The sequence below is a fragment of the Delphinapterus leucas genome, chromosome 8 (assembly GCF_059928025.1).
Source record: "Delphinapterus leucas isolate spDelLeu-1000000601 "Yukka" chromosome 8, BTC_Dleu_Yukka2, whole genome shotgun sequence".
Classification (NCBI taxonomy): domain Eukaryota; kingdom Metazoa; phylum Chordata; class Mammalia; order Artiodactyla; family Monodontidae; genus Delphinapterus; species Delphinapterus leucas.
Window position 1 is genome coordinate 71,931,860 of NC_143136.1, and position 22,752 is coordinate 71,954,611.

The window sequence follows — 22,752 nt, forward strand, 5'->3', positions numbered from 1 at the left end:
CCCATGTGCCAGAACTACTGAAGCCTGCGTGCCTAGAGCCCGTGCTCTACCGCCAGAGAAGCCACCACAATGAGAAGCCCGCACACCGCAATGAAGAGTAGCCCCTGCTTGCCACAACTAGAGAAAGCCCATGAGCAGCAATGAAGACCCAACACAGCCAAAAAAAAAAATTTAAAAAAAAATTAACACCTTCATAGACTCAAAAATAAGCAGTTAGAAGATGTAATGGAAGAGGAGGCTAAATTTTTAGTAGCAAGACAAAAATAATGCAAGAAAAAAAATCTAGATATAAACTCAATACAAAATGCCTAAAACCATAAAAAAAAAAAAACCACACAGAAGGAGCCCAAAGGAGCCATGAACCAATAGAAAGGCATATTATGTTTTTGGATATAAATTTATTAACATCATTAGAAGGTCAATTTTTCTTAAGTTAATTTATAAATTGAAATGTAAACCTCAGTACAAATATCCTCCTTTTTGTTTTTTTAGCTCATAAAGTTTATTAAGAAAAACAAAAAAAAGCAAGAGTAAAATAATAATGATATTTTTTAAAAAACTGATACAAATGAACTTATTTGCAAAACAGAAATGACTCAGAGACATACAAAACAAACTTATGGTTACCAAAGGGGAAGGGGAGGAGGGATAAATTAGGAGATTGGGATTAAAATATACACACTACTATATGTAAAATAGATAACCAACAAGGACCTACTGTATAGCACAGGGAACTATACTCAGTGTCTTGTAATAACCTAGAGTGGAAAAGAATCTAAAAAACAAATATATATGTATGTATAACTGAATCACTTTGCTGTAACCTGAAACTAATACAACATTGTAAATCAACTATATTTCAACCAAAAAAAAATTTTTAAGACAATAGAACATACAGTACAGCTACTATAATTGAAACAATGGTTTCAGCTCGCTAATGCAATAGAAAATCTATAATTAGACCCAATTTGTTAAAATAGCATTTAAAATCAGTGGGGAAAAGAAGGACTTTTAAACAAGTATTGTTGGGATAAACTAGATATACACATAAAGGAACAGCTGTAAGTGAAATGTTTCTCAACCATACACCAGAATAAATTCCAAATTGAACTGTGAAAAATGGAAATGTACAAAGTGAAACCATATAGTTACTAGAAGAAAACATGGATTAATTTCTTTATTACCTAGGAGTGGATAAATCTTTTCTAACCATGATAATAAACTATTGATAAAACTGACTATTAAAATGTTTTAAATCAATAGTTTATGATAATAAAATAAACTATTGATAAAATTGATTATAGAAAAACATTTTTCAAAAATACGTTTTTTGAAAAATAAAAAGCTCAACTTTCAAACTTACAGAAGAATTTTCTTTTATACTTTTCACCTCAATTCATAACTATCAACATTTTCCACATTTGCTTTCTCTCTCTTTCTGTAACAGATACATTATTACTATTATTATTATCATCTGTTTAATAATAGTTGCAGGCATCATGACCCCATACCTTTACTTTAACATGTATCTGATAAAAACAAGGATATTCTGTTACATTACTATAGTATAATTATAAAAATCAGGAAATTCACAATTGATAGACTACTAGTATCTAATAATATGCAGTCCTCTTTCAGAATTTGTCACTTTTATCTCAGCGGTTCTTTATAACAATTATTTTTCTCATGTACTGTCATTAATTGTCATGTCTTGTTAGTCTAATCTGGAATACTTCCTTAGCTTTTGTCTTTTATGAAAGTGACATTTTTGAAGTGTAGTCCAATAGTTTATAGAATTTCTTTAAAATTGGGTTTGCCTTATTGTTTTCTCATTAAATTCAGATTATGCATTTTTTCATAGCTTTATTGAAATATATTTCACATACCATAAAATCGACCCACTTAAGTTGTACAGCTTAGTGGTTTTTGATATATTCACAGAGTTGCACAACCATCACTACTGTCTAATTTTAGAATATTTTCAAACTCCAAAATGACATTAGCAGTCATTCTCAATTCCTGCTCTTCTCCCCACCCCTACCATCCCAGTCCTAGGCAACCACTAATTTATTTTGTCTCTATGAATTTGCCTGTTCTAGACACTGCATATAAATGTAATCACAAAAATGTGGATTTTTTTTTTTTTTTTTTTTACTGGTTTCTGTCACTCAACATAATGATTTCAAGGTTTATCCTTGTTGAAGCATGTACTGGTATGCCAGCCATTCTTTTTTATTACCAATTAATATCCCAGTGTACAGATATACCCCATTTTGTTAATCAGTTCATCAGTTGATGGACATAGGTTGTTTTCACTTCTTGCCTGTTACGAATAGTTTGTTTTTTATTTAAGAACATTTATTTATTTATTTGTTTGATTTTTGGCTGTGTTGGGTCTTCGTTGCTGCGTGTGGGCTTTCTCTAGTTGTGGCGAGTCGGGGCTACTCTTCGTTGCGGTGCGCGGGCTTCTCATTGCGGTGGCTTCTCATTGCAGAGCACGGGCTGTAGGCACGTGGGCTTCAGTAGTTGTGGCTCGCAGGCTCTAGAGCGCAGTCTCAGTAGTTGTGGCGCACAGGCTTAGTTACTCCAGGGTATGTGGGATCTTCCCGGACCAGGGATCGAACCCATGTCCCCTGCATTGGCAGGCGGATTCTTAACCACTGTGCCACCAGGGAAGTCCCTGAGTGTGTGTTTTTAATTCTCTTGGGTATGGAGAGTGGAATTTCTGGATCACGTGGTAGTTCTATGTTTAGCATTTTGATGAACTGCCAAACTGTTTTGAAAGCAGCTACACCATTTTACCTTCCCACCGGCAATGTGTTGATATCAGGGTTCCAATTTCTCTGCATCTTCACTGATACTTGTTATTGTCTATCATTTTCATTTGCTATCCTAGTGAGTGTGACGTGGTATCTTATTGGTTTTTATTTGCATTTCGCTAATAACTTATGATATTGAGCATCTTTTCATGTGTTTATTGGCCATTTGCATTTCTTATTTGGAGAAATGTCTATTTAGATTCTTTGCCCATTTTTTATTTTTATTTTTTGGAATGGTAAGTTTTTTATATATTCTGGATAAAAGTCCCTTGTTAGAGATATAATTTGCAATTGTTTTATCCCATTTTGTGAGTTGTCTTTTCACTTTCTTACTTGTGTTCTTTGAAGCACAAAAGATTTTTATTTTAATAAAGTCCAATTAATCCATTTTTTTAGTTGCTTTTGCCTTTTTGGTGTTGTATCTAAGAAATTGTTGCCTAACCCAATATAATGAAGATATACTCCTATGTTTTCTTCTAGGAGTTTTATAGTTTTAACTATTATATTTAGGTCTGTGATCCAGTTTGAGTTTGACCCATTTTGAGACCATGTTTAATTTTTGTTTATAGTGTGAGGTAGAGGTCCAACTAAGTCTTTTGCATGTGGGTATCCAGTTTCCTTAACACCATTTGTTAAAAATGTTCTTCTTTCCCCACTTAATTCTCTTGGTACTCTTGTAAAAAATCAATTTACCGTAGATACAAGCGTTGAATTTTGGACTCTCAGTTCCTTTTCATTGATGTATAAGTCTGTCCTTAGGCCAATACCACACTTTCTTGATTACTCTTGCTTTGTAGTAAGTTTCAAAATTGAGAAGTGTGAGTCTTTCAACCTTGTTCTTTCTTTACAAGATTGTTTTGGTTTTCCTGGGTCCCATATGAATATTAGGATCAGCTTGTTGATTTCTGGGAGGAAAAAAAAGCAGCTAGGATTTGGATGGCGATTGTGCTGAATCACTTCATCACTTTGGGGAATATTGCCATTTTAATAATGGTAAGCATTTCAGTTTGTGAACATAGGCTATCTTTCCATTTGTTTAGATCTTAATTTCTTTCAGCAATGTTTTATAGTTTCAAGTGTACAAGTCTTACAGTTCTGTTGTTAAATTTTTTTCTAGGTAGCTCATTTTTTTTTTTAATTTATTTATTTATTTTTGACTGTGTTGGGTCTTCATTTCTGTGCGTGTGCTTTCTCTAGTTGCAGCACGTAGGGGCTACTCTTCATCGCGGTGTGCGGGCCTCTCACTGTCGCGTCCTCTCTTGTTGTGGAGCACAGGCTCCAGACGCGCAGGCTCAGTAGTTGTGGCTCACGGGCCCAGTTGCTCCGCGGCATGTGGGATTTTCCCAGACCAGGGCTTGAACCCGTGTCCCCTGCATTGGAAGGCAGATTCTCAACCACTGCGCCACCAGGGAAGCCCAAGGTAGCTCATTTTTTTTAAGTACTTATTTTCTTTCTGTTACAAGATACTCTATGCCTGTCTTGTTCATTTCTTCACCCAGACTTAAAATGAGCCATTTCTCCAAGGAGCCCTGATTCTGTATAATGGGTAATGGTATTTAGAAAACATTATCAGAATGCTCAGTGTGTTCTAAAATACTCATTGTAGAGAGGAAACTAAGGCTCTCTGAGCTTAAATATCTTGTTTGTTGGCCTTCTGCAGATACTATTGTCAAGTAAAATGAGCCAGAATTGTTTGGAGAACACTGCATTCATGTTTGCAGCCAGAATAAATAAGACTGGTCTGGAATATATTATTGTTGTGAGATAGCAAGAATACTTTCCAAGATGTTTAGAAGTACTGACAAAGATGCCAGTTTCAAAGACCTTTTATTGGCTGAATTTTGATAATTTAAATTTGAAAAAGAAGACCATGATTATAATAACTAGAACTAGTTGAAGCTGTAAAAAGCCCTAAGTCCATGATAATGCTCAAAAAGAACAGATTGTGTTCCATAAAATCATACCTATATATGTCTGGGGATCTATGGTCCTCAGTTACAAAATACACAAAAATATATACCTCATGGTTACTGGCTAAATAACTCATCAAGGATCAAGGAGTAGACTGTGGAGAAATGGACCTGTAACTGTGGTCCTTAGACCATGTTCAGTATAAGAACCTCCCCAATACAAGTGTGGTTGTACATATGTTGAAGGAGCCTTCAAGGAAGTCTGGGGCTTAGTTCTGGACAAATGCCCAGGGAAGCTTGGGATTTGACCTATAACCCACCTACCTCTCAGTAAATTCCCCCATGCTAGGTGTACATTGTGTACATATATCAGGTTAGCTGGCAAACACTTTCCAGAATCTCAAGCAGTGGGAGAAGTCAGGAAGCTATAACACTCCCCTCCTATCAGGAGTATAAAGTAGGTGCTGCATATCCCTGCAAAAAACCTTCATTCTGTTTGGTTAGTATCACTGGCAACTGTGTATTTCCACGAGGATTCTAGGGACCCAGGATGCTGTACAGGATGAAGTGTTGTCTAATTTCTATTTTTCCTATTTTAATGAAAGTCATATAGTTCTTTTTGTGTTTATCCTTCCCAATTGACACATTTATAGGAAAGAAAAAGTAGACAATTTTGACAGCTGTTGAAGATTCTTTATGTACAATGTGAGTCTTTGGAACTAGCAATTAGAAGGTTACAATTTGTGTATTAAACTGGTAGAATAATATAAATTAACTAAATGATAATCCTTAAGTGTATTCACAGTTGTTATACCCTTTGATCTTCAGCATTTTTGAAGTGTGTACCATAAATCCCATTGTTTGACTACGAGCGCTCATATTTTTGAGCAAAATTACTATTACTATTTTCCTGTCAACCAGAAAACTATTCTTATATCATATACAAAAGTTTAGAATGTTTATTTATGGAAAATTAAATAGTAATTTCACTATAACATGATAATGATATATTTTTTAAAAAAGGCAAAAGACAAAGGGTTTGTGGGATGAGTGTGATGTGAAGAATTTTCAGGTCACTCTGAGGTCTGACAGAATGATTATATAATTGTATATTTCCCAAGTGAACCATTCTAAGAGGAGTTGAACAATATTGCATGCAATTGGGATTTGTTGTTTTATAAAAGAATTTATTGATATAATTACAAACTATATCCATGAGAAGTGGCTGTTAGTGAAGAAAATACATGGTGAAAGGCAATTAGCATAAGCATATCCAGTCTTTGATCTTAGTGATATAAATATATTCTTTACTAAGAATATGTGAATCCTTTGTTTCTATTAGTTTGACCAATATCCTGAGTATCTCTGAGCAGAAAACATTCATGTTCACCTGTTGAGCAGGCCTCTGATGACTTCAGGAAGACTAGACAATTTTTTCTTTTGTCTTATTGGTGAAATCACCCCATAAGTTCTAACTATCCTATCTGATTTGCTCTCTTCTTTTTAAAATTGGAAGTTTTATCTCTGAACTTATTTAAAAGATATTATACTACTCATTTTAAAAAGGATTTAATGTAGCATCTTCTAGAAGGGGTTAGTTTTTGATGTCTTATGTAGCTACTAAGTATTTTCTATCTTAGTGCATATCTCTCCTTCATGTATTTTTTTTTATTTGGAATGGTCCTTTGGGAGAATTAAAGTATTTTCCAGGAACTCTGATGACTCAGTTGAATTATAAAACATCAACTTGTAAGTGAGCAGCTCTGGTCATTCCAACATGGACAGGTTATGAGTAAAGATAGTAGGAAGGACTAGGTTTAGAGGACTGATATATTGGATATAACAGGAAATCAAGGGATGAGGTGTGTTGCAGTGCAGTTTAGATCCATGAGGGCTATTCTAAGAAAACTATGCCTAGACACATTACAAAATGAAACCCTAAGATAAAGAGAAAATCTTGAAAGCAGACAGAGGAAAGTGATGCTTTACATACAAAAGAACAGTGATTCAAATGCCAACAGATTTTTCATCAGAAATCAGTGGCCATAAACGAAAACAAAAACAACAAAAGAAATCATAGTGGCCAGGAGACTTTAAAACTGAAACTTCAGTCAACCCAAAATTCTGTGTCCAGTGAAAATATCCTTCAGAAATGATGGCAAATTTAACACAATTTTATAAATGGAAAACTAAGAGAGATTTGTCTCCAGCAGACCTGTACTACAAGAAATGGTAGTGGAAGTTCTTCAAAGGAAAAAAGAATATTAACAGAAAAGTTGGATCTTCAGGAGCAAATGAAGAGCATCAGAAATGGTAAATATCTGGATAAAAATAAAAGACTATTTTTATCCTCTTAAGTTCTTTAAAAAAGACCTGTGGATGTTTAAAAGAAAATTATAACATTGTTCTTTGGGGTTTTCAATGTATGCAGATGTAATCCATAAGTGTATAATAAAACAAATCAATAAGCTGCTAGGAAATATATAAAACTATTTCAGAGTGTGGTTGGGGGGAGGTGGTTAAAGGGACTGTATGCTTGTGAGGTGTCTATATTTTGCATGAAAATGTACAGTATTCTGGTTGAATTCTGATATATTTTCTTAAATAAAACACTAAAAAAATACAGAGATATATCTTAAAAGTTGATAGAAATATTAAAAGGTAAGATTAAAAATTATTTGTTATATTTTTAAAAGATAAGAAAGAAGAAATAGCAGCAATAACAGCAGAGAGATAGAAAGAATAATAAAATATTGAATGAGATCTGATGATAACAGTAATTATATTAACTATTAAAGGTCTAAACACTGCAATTAAAAAGCAGATGTTGTCAGAGTGGATAAAAAAGGAAGACCAAACTATATACAGCTTACAAGAATTATCTTTTAGGTATAAAAACACACAGGTATGATGAAAGTAAATGAATGGACAAAACTATACCAGGCAAACAATAAGCATTAAAAGCAAGGAATAACTATATTAATATCAGATAAAATAGCTTTCAAGAAAGAGGGTATTATCAGAGATAAAGAGGGATATTTCATAATGTTAAAAGGATCAGGGGAAATGGGTCAAGATGGCAGAGGAGTAGGATGTGGGGCTCACCTTTTTCCTACAAGATACATCAAAAATACATCTACATGTGGAATGACTCTCACAGCACAGCTACTGAATGCTGGCAGAAGACCTCAGACCTCCAAAAGGGCAAGAAAATCTCCATGTAACCAGGTAGGACAAAAGAAAAAAGAAAGAAAAGAGCGAAAATGGAATTGGGATGGAATCTGTGCCCCTGGAAGGGCGCTGTGAAAGAGGAAAAGTTTCCACACACGGGGAAGTCTCCTCACTGGCCAGGAGATCAGCCAGGACAGAGGGGGAGATTTGGAGCCTTGGAGGAGAGCACAGCAACAGGTTTGTGGAGGGCAAAGCTGAGAGAGACCTGCACAGATTAGCGGTGCCAACTGGCATTTCCCAGGCTGAGATGCTTGTCCTTTGGGGCTGGTGGAGGCTGGGTATTGAGGTTCGGGCTTCAGAGGTCAGACACTGGGAAGAGGACTGGGATTGGCTGTGTGAAGACAGCCTGAGGGGGCTAGGGTGCGGTGCACCACATCTGAGGGAATCTGGGAAGAAGATCTCCTTCCCAGAAGAAGGGTGTGCTCGCCATAAGAGTTTCTTTCTCCATGTGCTCTCAAGTGGCAGGGCACCGTCTACATGAGTGGGGGCAGGCGTGAGCCGTCGCTGCCATTTCAGACTCCAGAGGCAGCGCGGACTTCAGCCTCTGTGGAGGTTCCTGTGAACAGGTGCAGGTCACTGCCTCCACCTTCCCAGAAGCTTGTGCAGCCCACCAACACCAAGTGTCCCGCAACCCTGCACCAACCACTGCCCCTGCCTCCCCTGGGGTGCATGTGATCCATACCGCTTCTAAGGGTGCTCTGACCTGGCACCAACCACTGCCCCCACCTTCCTGGGAGTATGTGCAGCCAGCTGCCTTCGCCAAGGGACCCACGACCAGGAGCCAACCGCTGCCCCCGCCTTCCTGGGAACGTGTGTGTGGGCCATGCATCCGCACACCCCTTATCAAGGGGATAATGGCCAGCACAGGCTGAGGAAAGAGATGGCAAGCATCCAAACCAAAAACAGCACTCACACCAAAAAAATTTAAACCCACATAAGCTATGCAGACATGCTCCCACATATAAATAGCCCTCCAACACTATAGTAGATATTTGTTTGTCCTAAACTCACAGAGTAAGAGAAATATAAGCAAAATGAAGAAGCAGAGGAACCACTCTCAGTTAAAAGACCAAGAAAATTCCCCTGAAGGAATAAACAATGAAACAGACCTCTTCAGTCTAACAGACACTGAGTTCAAAAAGGAGGTAATGAAAATACTGAAGGAATTAAGAAAGGCTATCAACAGAAATGCAGATTACTGTAAAAAGGGGCTAGAAACTATAAGGAGGAGCCAAGAACAATTAGAAAATTCATTTGCCAAGATGAAAGCTGAGCTCAAGGCAATGAATAGCAGAACTAATAATGCAGAAGAAAGAATAAGTGACATGGAAGATAGAATAATGGAAATTACCCAGTTTCTAGACAGAAAATTTCATTTGACAGAAAGCCAAATTAAAAAAAAAAAATGAAAGCAATATAAGAGACATATGGAATAATATAAAGCAGGCCAATCTATGCATAACAGGGATTTCAGAAAGAGAAGAAAGAGAAAAGGGGATTGAAAATGTATATGAAGAAATTATGGCTGAAAACTTCCTAAAGCTAAAGAAGGAAACAAATATCCAGATACAGGAAGCACAGAGGGTCCCAAAGAAGATGAACCCTAACAGAACTACACCAAGACATAGTATAATAAAAATGGCAAAGTTAAAGATAAAGAGAGAATTCTAAAGGCAGCAAGAAAAAAACAGAGTTAATTACAAGAGAACCCCCATAAGGCTATCAGCTGTTTTCTCTACAGAAACACTACAGGCCAGAAGAGAGGGGCAAAATATATTCAAAGTCTTGAAAGAGAAAAATCTGCAACCTAGAATACTCTACCCAGCAAGATTATCATTTAGAATACGAAGAGAAATAAAGAATTTCTCAGATAAGCCAAAACTAAAAGAATACAGCAATACTAAACCTATCCTAAAAGTAATATTGAAAGGTCATCTCTAAATAGAAAAGAAGCAGAAAGATATAGGAAGGAGGAAATCACAATTGGAAAGTAAATCACTTAAATTAACCAGGCTACAGATCAAAAAGAAAAAAACTGAAAGCAATGATAAATAAAAGGAACAGCAAAAGGATAAACATGAAGATGTAAACAGGGACATCAAACTCATAAAATGTGGGGAAGGAGAGTAAGAAAATGCATATTCTTTTTTCTTTTTTAGAATGTGTCTAAACATACATGACTATCAGTCTAAAGCAAGCAGATATAGGGAGGGGTTAACATACTTGAAAAACAGGGCAATCACAAATCAAAAATATACAGTAAATTCACAAAAACCAAAAAGAAGAGAACACAAGCATAAAATAAAAGGAAATAATCAAACCATAAAAAGAAAAACAAAAAGAAAAAGAAGAGAACAAAGACTACACTTGATCTTAGCCAAAAGGCCGAGAAGCAATTGAGAACAAAGACTAAACAAAGAATCAACTGGAAAACAAGATCTGAAATGGCAGTAAATACATATGTATCAATAATTACCTTAAATGTCAATGGACTGAAGGCTCCAATCAGAAGACATAGAGTGGCAGACTGGATAAAAAAACAAAAGCCTACAATATGCTGCCTACAAGAGACCCACCTTAGAGCAAAGGACACACATAGTTTGAAACTAAAGGTATGGAAAAAGATATTTCAGGCAAACAGAAATGACAAGAAGGCAGGAGTTGCAATACTCATATAAGACAAAATAGACTTTAAAGTAACGACTATAAAGAAAGACACTATATAATGATAAAAGGATTAATACAAGAAGAGGATATAACACTTATCAACTTATATGCTACATATAAGCATTTAGAATGCTACACCGAAAAAACTGCTGAACACATATTCTTTTCATGTGCACGTGGTACATTCCCACATATAGATCATATGATTAAAAAAAAACAGATCAACAAATTTGAAAGGAATAAAATTACATAGAATATATTCTCTTAACCCAACACAATTAAAAGAAAAGTCAATAACAATAAGATAGGAAAATACAAAGTATTTTGAAATTTAACAACGTACTTTGAAATTTAACAACATACTTTTTTCCTTTTCTTTTGGCAGCGCAGCTATGTGGTATATAAAGTTCCCTGACCAGAGATTGAACCTGTGCCCCCTGCAGTGGAAGTGCAGAGTCCTAACCACTGGACTACCAGGGAATGCCCAACAACGTACTTCTAAATAAATTATAGAGCAAAAAAGAAATTAGAAGGGAAATTAGAAAAGATTTTGAAGTGAAAGACAGTGAAAACACAACATATAAAAATTTGGGGGAGGGGCTTCCCTGGTGGCGCAGTGGTTGAGAGTCTGCCTGCCGATGCAGGGGACACGGGTTCGTGCCCCGGTCCGGGAAGATCCCACATGCCGCGGAGCGGCTGGGCACGTGAGCCATGGCTGCTGAGCCTGTGCGTCCGGAGCCTGTGCTCCGCAGCAGGAGAGGCCACAACAGTGAGAGGCCCGCGTAGCACAAAAAAAACAAAAAAATCTGCTCCCAAAAAAGTACATTAATTTTTTAAAAATTTAAGCAGAGTCGTCAGTGATACACACTGTAACATAGACAGATTCTGCAACTTAAGTTCAGGCAAGTTACTGAGACAAAAACTTTCTGGAAAATAAAGCAGAATCCAGAGTTGCTATATGCTCTCTAAAATGTAGTTTTCAAAAATACTAGTCATGCAAAAAAAAAAAAAAAGAAACAGTGACACATACCAGAAAATAAGATAGTCAGTAGTAACTAACTCTGGGTCCAAATGTTAGACTTAGCAGACAAAGATCTCAAAGCAACTATTAAAGATATGTTTTTAACATTTAAAGAACTTAAGTTTAAAGAACTAATGGAAAACATAGTAGTAACAACTCAACAAAAAAGGAATCTAAATAGAGAAATACAATCTGTAGAAAAAGAACCAAATAGAAATTCTAGAGCTTAAAAATACTGGAAAGTACTGGAATGAAAAATTCACTAGATGGGCTCAGTAGTGAAAAGAAAGACTCCGTGAACTTGAAAATTATTAGAAATACCCCAATGCAAGGAATAGGGAGACAAATTGAAGAAAAGTGATAAAAAAGAATCTCAGAGAACTTTAGGATAGTATGAAGTATCCCAACATACATTTAATGGACATGTTAAAATGAGAGGAAGGGTCGGGAGTGTTAGAAAAAAATAATTGAAGAAATAATTAATGAAAACCCCCCAATTTTGATAAGAACATTAAACTAGAGATTGAAGAAGCTCAACAAGCTCCAAATATGAAAAAGACAAGGGATACACCTGGATAATTTACAGTGAAACTGTTGAAAGGCAAAGACAAATAGAAACTCTTGAAAGAAGCAATAGGAAAAAAACTCATCATGAATAAGGGAGCAACAATGTGATTAATAGCTAAGTTCTCTAATCAGAAACAAGAAGAGCATCAAGAAGACAATGTAATGACATATTCAGGGTCCTGGAGTTGAGTCTGGTAGGGGAACTGACAACTAAGAATTCTATATGCAGTAAAATTATCCTTCAGTAATAAAAGTGAAAAACATTCCTTCTAAGAAAACAAAAACTAAGATTTTATTGCTTAGCAGGTCTGTACTACAACCATTACTTAATGAAATTCTTCATTATTACTTAATGATACTTAGCAATAACTCAGAGCCACATGAAGGAATGAAGAGCACTAGCAATGGTACATGTGTGGGTAAATACAAAAGACCATATAATGTTTTTCCTTGTCTTATTTCTTCAAAAACCAAAAGTGTTTAAAGCAATAATTATAGTACTTTATTGTTAGACATGTATATGAAAGTAATATAATTAATATTAAGATTACTAATGAGGGTGGTTGATATGGACCATATAGGAGCACATTTGCTATAATAGAATTAAGTCAATTATTTATCTGAAATAGATTGTCATAAGTTAAAGATTCATTTTTTAACCCCTAAAGCAATGACTAAAAAAAAACTTTACAAAATCAAATAATTTAATCGAAAGAGGAATTACAATGTTACATTGAAAACATACTTATTTTATGTAAAAGACCCTAAAGGAGTAAAAGAGGACCAAAAAAGACATTTAGAAAGCAAATATCAAAATGGAAAATAAAATCCAGCCATATCAGTAATTACAATACTTGTGAATGGACTTCGATTGAAAGACAAAAATTTACATTTCTTTTCTTTATTCCTGTAGACAGTATTATGACTGTCTTCCATTTGCCCTTCCAGATCCACTCTTCTCCTTAGTATACTTTGCTTTTTACCATAGGAAGCTTATTTGTTTGGATCATATGGGTGTACCCTCTGGCACCTGGTCAGTTTTTACCAATGAGGACACCCTCAGGAATACTGAAGGGAAGAGTATGTAACAAGCATTTATTTTCCCTGGCTCCCTGTGGGGGCACAGCAGGCTATCTAGGTCTGTACACTGAAAGTGGCCTTTTCTACACTACCCCCTCCTTCTGATTACAGTCACTAACCCCTCTACTTAAACCTACAGGTATAAGGAAAGGGAAAGTTCTTCTGCTGTTAGCCTTGGGTTATTGCACTGTCCCTTGTGGTTCCTCTTCACTCTTACTTTTATAAATAGTACCTTTGTACCTTAACCTCCCTTGGATTGTCCCAAGTTGAATGTGCCATCTGTGTCCTAAATGAACCCTGGCTGATATATCTATGAATTTTTAGGTAGGATTTTTTTTTTTTACTCCATATCAGCCATCTTCTTTTAAATCTTTTTCAATGCTATATATATTTTTCTTCATTCTGAAAAATCTTCAAAACTCTCACATCTTCATTCTGTTTTAGTGTGCCTATAATGCATATATTAATTATTTTATTTGTTATTTTGCATTATGTAATTCCTTATATTGATGAATTGTTTTTCAGTCCATCTTGTCTTTTTAATTTCTATCTTTGCCTCTCCTGTTGCATATTCTTTGAAGTAACCAAGCAGATGAAAACTGTATGTTTACATTCTGTTCAGAGGAAACCATTTATAGAATGTAAGCTATTTTACATTTGCCACAGTGTCTTTTCAAAGCAGTCTCCTCTTTCTCCCTCCCTCCCCCCCCGCCCCCCGCTTTCTTCTCATGTAACCCCATCTGACATTTTTTTCAATACACAGCATTGAAGAGGCACCCCTGTATACATAAATATATATATATGTGTATATATATATATATATATATATATTTTTTTTTTTTTTGCGGCACGCAGGCCTCTCACTGTTGTGGCCTCTCCCGTTGCGGAGCACAGGCTCCGGACGCGCAGGCTCAACAGCCATGGCTCACGGGCCCAGCCGCTCCGCAGCATGTGGGATCTCCTCGGACCGGGGCACGAACCCGTGTCCCCTGCATCGGCAGGCAGACTCCCAACCACTGCACCACCAGGGAAGCCCACCCCTGTATATTTTTACTTTAAAAACAACTGCTGGGAAATAGCCCTCCAAGCATTAACTTTGAAGGCAAATTTCTACCTCATTTTGAAATACCCATTGACATTTGTCTTGTATGGATTAGTTGACCTGTCATGTGTTTTTTGTCTTGGGTTTTCTGTCTAAGTTAGTGTGATATCTCAGTTTACAATGCTTAGAATGTATGTGCTATATTCAAGTCTATCTTTGCATCCTTTTCCACTCCAAGTATGCAAAATTTTGTAGGTTTCTGCCATGTGCCGCTGCTTCTTTATATTTCATGCTGGCAGTTTTAGTCTCTGAAGATATTACAGACAAAAGAAGCTAAGGTGGAACCTTTGGAATCAAGCTTCTGATTCTGGCTGCCTCAGTATATCATTCTGTATAATTGGGAAATGCCTATCTTTTTACTCATCAGTACATTGCAACATGTAGTGGTAGTTGAGTTCTTTTTCTGTCTGTGTTAGTCTGTGCTATTCTTATTCATGGAATGTACTACTGATTCCATTCCCATTTTGTAACAGTGAAAATTCCACTAAAGTTTTATTGTTTAAAGTTTCTGTACTCTTTTAAGTCAACTCCCGTGTCCAGTTACTCTTGCTATTTTGTACTCCATTAACTCCCAAAGAATTTTAGATGAGGAAGAATTCATTAGAGATTATCTAGTAGAATTTTCTGTTTGTTGAAGATATAGTAAAGAGGTTAAATTAGGATTCTAGGAGCAATCAAATGCAATAAAATACAGGCAGTTCTTCTGTTTGCCAGTCCACTGCCCTTTGCATTATTTCATGCTACATCTTTTATTATTTGAGCTTATTTGTAGTGAATTCCATTAGAAAGAACCCTACTATAGTGATCAACATATCTAGCTTTTAGTTATAGGTATGTCATTAATTAGCTGAAAGATTTTGGAAGTCACTGAACTTTATTTGTAATTACAAAATAGATCATATAAGCCAGCTGATCCAGGTTTCCTTTAAGATCTATTTCAGTTTTAAATTCAATTCTAAATGGTTTTCATTTATAAGATGCCAAGCAAAGACTACCTTAAGTTTTGGTGAGAGGGACCAGGTGACACAAAACTTGTAAGCTACGATTCTTTCCAACTCTTTTATATATTCTTTTAAAGTAAGTATACAATATCTATCTCAACTGTGCACAGTTGAGATTATGTACACATTTGAACAAATTCAAAAATAGTCTAATAGGAGAAATCTTACAGAAACGACATTTTTGAAAAACCACTAATGTCAAATGCTTATCAGGTATTTGTTAGTTAAAATTTTTAAACAGTTTTTTATAAAGAGGTAGTGTAGGAGGTTAGTTGAAAATGCCATCTTGAACACTCAACATCATTAATTATGGTGAAATGTAAACAAAAAGCACTTTACACTCATTACACCCATTAAGGATGGTTACAATATCAAAGACAGAGAGCAGCAAATGACGGTGAGGATGTGGAGAAATTGTAACCCTCATATGTTGCTGGTGGGAATACACACGTTACAGCTACTCTGGACAATAGTTTGGCAGTTCCTCAAAAAGTTAAACGTATATGACTTAGCAATTTCACTCCAGGTGTATACCCAAGGGAACTGAAAACATAGGTTCACCAAAACCTGTATATGAATGTTTATAGCAGTATTATTCATAATAGCCAAAAGGTAGAAACAATCCAAATGTGCATTAGTGGACAAATGGAAAAAGAAAATGTGGTATATCCATACAGTGAAATATTATTCAACAATAAAATGGAATGAAGTACTGGTACATGCTACAATATAGGTGAACCTTAAAAACATTATGCTATGTGAAAGAAGCCAATCACAAAAGACCACATGTTGTATGTTTCCATACATATGTAATGTCCAGAATTAGCAAATCCATAGAGAGAGCAAGTCGATTGGTGGTTGCTAGGAACTGGGTGAAGAGGAGAATTGGTAGTGGCTGCTAATGGGTATAGGATGTCTTTTTAGGGTGATGAAAATCTGGAATTAGACAGTAGTGATGATTGCACAAACTTGTGAATATACTAAAAAACATGGATTTGCATACTTTAAAAGGGTGAAATTTATAGTAAGTGATTTATATTTCAATAATAAACATCTAAGAACTTCCCTGGCGGTCCAGTGGTTAAGACTCTGAGCTTCCAATGCAGGGGGCATGGGTTCAATCCCTGGTTGGGGAACTAAGATCCCACATGCTGCGCAGAGTGGCCAAGTAATAATAATAATAACAATGATAATAAACATCTAAAACATGATAAGGTAGGTCATCACGAAATTGTTCAAAACCAGTGATAAAGAGAAAATCTTGAGAGCAGTTTGAAGAAAAGAGACACATGACTACAGAGCAACAAATATCAGAATTTAAGCAGATATAGCATCAGAAACAATGTAAAGAGGAAGACCATAGACCAGCATCTTTAAAATAAAGAAAATACTTTTAACTGAGAATCCTATACCCAGCAAAAATCTTTGAAACATGAAAGTGAAGTCTTTTATAGATATACAAAAGCTGAAAGACAAGTGATTTTTGATAAAGGTACATAATCAACTTAATGGAAAAAGGATAGTCTTTTCAGTAGATAGAGCTGGCAAAATTGGATATCCATATGGCAGAAATAGATTTTCATCCATACTTTGCATGATATGTACAAAGTAACTCAAAATGGATCACAGGCCTAAATGTAAATAAGACCTCAACTATAAAGCTTCTAGAACAAAACATAAGGAAAGGAGAAAATCGTCATGATTTTCTACTAAGATTTCCAAAAGCTGGATCAATAAAAGTAAAAACTGATAAATCAGTTTTTATCAAGATAAAAATAAACTCTGCTCTTAAAAATATACCCTTAGGGCTTCCTTGGTGGCGCAGTGGTTGAGAGTCCGCCTGCCGATGCAGGGGACACGGGCTCGTGCCCCGGTCCAGGAAGATCCCACATGCTGCGGAGCGGCTGGGCCTGTGAGCCATGGCCGCTGGGCCTGCGCGTCCGGAGCCTGTGCTCCGCAATGGGGGAGGCCACAACAGTGAAAGGCCCTCGTACCACAAAAAAAAAAAAAAAAAAAAAAATACCCTTAAGGGAATGAAAAGATGTACTCATTTCACTAGCCACTCCTTCTTAGTTTCTTTTCCTGGTTTTTCCTCATATCTCCAGCTTCTAAGTATTGCAGTATCACAGAACTTAGTCTGTGTGCAGTCACTCTTTGATCTCACCATTTCACATTTTAAATACTATAAGCAAGTAACTCCCAGATTTGTATTTCCAGCCAGGACCTTACCCCAGACTCCAAACTTATATAGCCTTCTTTGTGCTTAACATCTCCACCTGGATATTTAATTAGGGTCTTCAACGTAACAAGTAACAAACAAACCTACTGATTTTTAAAAAAATATATTTATTTTATTTATTATTTATTTTTGGCTGTGTCAGATCTTAGTTGCGGTGTGCTGGATCTTTGTTGAGGCATGCAAGATATCTTCGTTGCACCGCTCAGGTTTCTCTCTAGTTGTGGCGTTCGGACTCCTCTCTAGTTGTGGTGTGCGGGTTTTCTCTCTCCAGTTGTGGCGTGTGGGCTCCAGAGTGCATGGGCTCTTTAGTTGTGGCGCGGGGGCTCCAGCGTGCGTGGGCCTTGTAGTTTGGGGCATGCAGGCTCTCTCGTTGAGGCTCACGAGCTCAGTAGTTGTGCCATGTGGGCTTAGTTGCCCCACAGCATGTGGGATCTTAGTTCCCTGACCAGGGATCAAACCTGCGTCCCCTGCATTGGAAGGTGGATTCTTTACCACTGGACCACCAGGGAAGTCCCAAACCAACTGATTTACACCAAACCACAACACCCTCACCCAAAGCAGCTCTTTTGCAGTCTCCCTATGTACATAAACACTAACTTTTGCCTTCTAGTTCCTGAGGACAAAAACTGTGGAGTCATCATTCACTAGAAATCTTTCTCTTATAGCACATATCAAATCCATCAACAGATCCTTTACCTCTACCTTCAACATATATAAAGAATCTGACCACTTTCTACTACTTCAATCACTACCATCAGTTCTAACCTTAGTATGATCATCCTTTGCTTAGAATTTTTAATGATCTCCTACATGGTCTAACTTCCATTCTTTTTTCACTACAGTCTGTTCTAATACTAAAGCCAGAGAGAACTTTTTCAAAGGTAAGTCAGGCCATGTCCTTTCGTTGCTCAAAACCACACAGTGGTTTCCTCCTCAGGATAAAAATTCAACATCTTTGTATAATGGCTTCAAAGGCCCTGCAGAATATGGCACTCTCTTGACCTTATCTCTTGGTGCTCTTCTTGACCACATCAGCCTATTTACTGTTTGTTGAACAAACTAAGCATGCTCCTGTCACAGGACATTTGTAAATCTTGTTCCCTCTGCTTGGGAAGCTCTTCCCCCATAAGACTACATGCCTTATTCCCTCACTTTTAAAAAGTCTGTGCTCAGATGTCTTATCAGGAGGCCCTTTTTCACCTTTCCTAGAACTTCTTGTACATCTTACTTTCCCTACTTTTTTCCATAAGACATGTCAAAATTATGTATAGCAGGAATGTGCAAACTATGGCCATTGGATAAATCTTAGCTACCACCTGTTTTTGCATATAAAGTTTTCTTGGAACACAACTATGCTCACTTTTTTATCTGTTGCCTATGGCTGGTTTTTCACTACAATGACAAAGTTGAGTAATCGCAATAGAGACATGAGACCTCTAAAGCCTAAAACATTTACTATTTGGCCATTTACAGAAGAAGGTTGCTGACCCTGATACGCACTATGTGTTTGCTTGTGTTTATTGCCTGTCTCTCCCCACGAGAAAGTAAGTCCTATGAAGGCAGTTACTTTTTTCACTGCTGCATCCTTAGCACCTAGAATAGTATCTGGCACATAATAGGTATTCAATAAGTATTTCAGGAACAATTAAATGACAATTAAAGAGAATACATGATATGGTCTAGTAATTAAAGGATATATTAAAGGATTTTAGGCTTTAAAGACAAATATTCTTCTAGATTATAAGCTTTGTTATTATGTATCATTATCATCTAAAAATAAATACACTTTTTTTTTCAATTAAGCATGTTTGCAATTAAGAAAAGAGACTCCTGTGTAGGGGGAATTCCCTGGTGGCCTAGTGATTAGGATTCCGGGCTTTCGCTGCAGTGGCCTGGGTTCAGTCCCTGGTCGGGGAACTGAGATCCTGCAAGCCACGCATGTGGCCGAAAAAAAAAGACTCCTGTGTAAAGATGGTAGAAAGAAGCTACAGAATCTCCCTCCTCTGATACCTGATGATATGATCTTCAACAATTTAAAAAAAAAAAAAAAAGATAAGAACAGCAGAACCAGAAGAAAAAAAGAAAACAAAACATTTGTCAGCAGTAACCAGAAATAAGAAACAGGATAGAATCTCAATGTCATATATTTCAAAAGATGATAGCTGAGGAAAGAAAAAGATTTGCCAAAGCATGGAATGGCACCCAGCCCCATTCTCCCCAAAATCTTATCTTAATGTCAAGATTAATGATGATCTTGAGATTCATCATTGATACAACTGAAATAGTAGGGGGAGTAACTGTGTAGTCTCCTTACATTTATCTTTTTCTTACTATGTGAAAGTAGAAAAAGCTGCTGGGAAGAGATGTCTGAAAGGTGAAAAGTGAGGATTAGGGATGATTTCCTGGCAGAAGCAGAGGCTTCAGGACTCCTGAATTGAGGGAATGGTCTATATCCCAATGGCTGTCTCCCTATAGGAATAAGTTTGTTCCCTCCCCAAGTAGTTAGGGTGAAACGCCAGGAAAATCTCAAAGAACTGATCCCAATTCCTCCAACAAAAGCCACACATAAAAGCTGCCGCACACAAAAACAGAAATATGGATCAATGGAACAGGATAGAAAGCCCGGGGATAAACCCACGCACATATGGTCACCTCATTTTTGATAAAGGAGGCAAGAATATACAATGGAGAAAAGACAGCCTGTTCAATAAGTGGTGCTGGGAAAACTGGACACCTACATGTACAAGAATGAAATTAGAACACTCCCTAACACCATACACAAAAATAAAGTCAAAATGGATTAAAGACCTAAATGTAAGGCCAGACACTATAAAACTCTTAGAGGAAAACATAGGCAGAACACTCTATGACATAAATCACAGCAAGATCCTTTTTGACCCGCCTCCTAGAGAAATGGAAATTAAAACAAAAATAAACAAATGGGACCTAATGAAACAGAGGCTTTTGCACAGCAAAGGAAACCATAAACAAGATGAAAAGACAGCCCTCAGAATGGAAGAAAATATTTGCAAATGAAGCAACTGACAAAGGATTAACCTCCAAAATTTACAAGCAACTCATGCAGCTCAATATCAAAAAATCAAACAACCCAGTCCAAAAATGGGCAGAAGACCTAAATAGACATTTCTCCAAAGAAGATATAGATTGCCAACAAACACATGAAAGGATGCTCAACATCACTAATCACTGGAGAAATGCAAATCAAAACTACAATGAGGTATCACCTTACACCAGTCAGAATGGTCATCATCAAAAAATCTACAAACAACAAATGCTGGAGAGGGTGTGGGGAAGAGGGAACCCTCTTGCACTGTTGGTGAGAATGTAAATTGATACAGCCACTATGGAGAACAATATGGAGGTTCCTTAAAAAACTAAAAATAGAAGTACCATATGACCCAACAATCCCACGACTGGGCGTATACCCTGAGAAAACCGTAATTCAAAAAGAGTCATGTACCACAATGTTCATTGCAGCTCTATTTACAATAGCCAGGACATGGAAGCAACCTAAGTGTCCATCGACAGATGAATGGATAAAGAAGATGTGGCACATATATACAATGGAATATTACTCAGCCATAAAAAGTAACGAAATTGAGCTATTTGTAGTGAGGTGGATGGACCTAGAGTCTGCTATACAGAGTGAAGTAAGTCAGAAAGAATAAAACAAATACTGTATGCTAACACATATATATGGAATCTAAAAAAAAAAAAAGGTTCTGAAGAACCTAGGGGCAGGACAGGAATAAAGACACAGACATAGAGAATGGACTTGAGGATATGGGGAGGGGGAAGGGTAAGCTGGGATGAAGTGAGAGAGTGGCATGGACATATATACACTACCAAATGTAAAATAGATAGCTAGTGGGAAGCGACCACATAGCAGGGAGATCAGCTGGTGCTTTGTGACCACCTAGAGGGCTGGGATAGGGAGGGTGGGAGGGAGATGCAAGAGGGAGGAGCTATGGGGATATATGTATATGTATAGCTGATTCACTTTGTTATAAAGGAGAAACGAACACACCATTGTAAAGCAATTATACTCCAATAAAGATGTTAAAAAAAAAAAGCTGCCACAAAAGCTCGTCTCTTCTTATTCTTTGGCCATACAAAAAATTTCACAGTACATAAGTTTCTTTTTTGACATTTTTAAAGATTCAACTTATATTATCTTTTTTTTTTTTTTTTTGATGTCTGATCTTATTTATTTGTTACTCTTAGAACATCCCACTTTTGACTGGACTCAGAAGTAGAAGCTCTCAGAGAGGACAGCCTCCGTTTCTTCGCAGTCTCTTCCTGGTGTTTTTCTTTGGCCTCCTTCATTCTCTTGGCCAAAAGTTTAGCATATTCTGCAGCCTCTTATTTTTCTTAGTTCGCTGTTTCTTCAGAGCAATACGCCGACGTTTGTGTTGCAGAACACGTGCAGTAACAAGACGCTGCACCTTGGGTGTTTTGGTCCTAGGTTTCTTACCTTCTTTGTTTAGGGGCTTTTTCACAACATACTGGCGGACATCATCTTCTTTAGGGAGTCTGAAAAGTTTGCGGATTCTGCTAGCTCTTTTGGGCCCCAGGCGATGAGGCACAGTAGTATCAGCGAGTCCAGGAATATCCTTCTCCCCTTTTTTTACGATGACCAAATTGAGAACGCTCAATTTGGCATCCACAATGCAACCCCGCACAGATGCGTGCTTTCTTTCTCCAGTCCTCCTTGGTCTGTAACAGGAATGCCCCTTACTCAGTAGCAGGCAGACTCGGCCATGTCCAGAAATGGGCGGAAGACCTAAATAGACATTTCTCCAAAGAAGATATACAGATTGCCAGCAAACACATGAAAGGATGCTCAACATCACTAATCACTGGAGAAATGCAAATCAAAACTACATGGGTCAAGACACCCTGCTTCATGGGGAAACCCTGTTTGTCGTTCCCACCACTGATTCGGACCACATAACCCTTCCATTCTTCACCCAGAGCGTCAGCAGCAACTTCTGTAGCCATACGCTTCTCATAAAAGGTACAAAGTTTTCATTCATCGTCCACTTCAATGAGTTTCTGGCAGCCAGTGGCTGGAAAAGAGATGTTCAGCCTCAT

At 37.0% G+C, this 22,752-nt stretch overlaps 1 protein-coding gene and 1 pseudogene across 1 annotated transcript in view; one reads left to right on the forward strand and one right to left on the reverse strand.

Moving 5' to 3' along the window:
• BAZ2B (bromodomain adjacent to zinc finger domain 2B) overlaps positions 1-22,752 on the forward strand; it is a 385,114-nt gene that overhangs the window by 51,768 nt on the left and 310,594 nt on the right. The window lies entirely within an intron of this gene.
• Positions 17,178-22,752, reverse strand: LOC111172785 (small ribosomal subunit protein eS6-like; annotated as a pseudogene).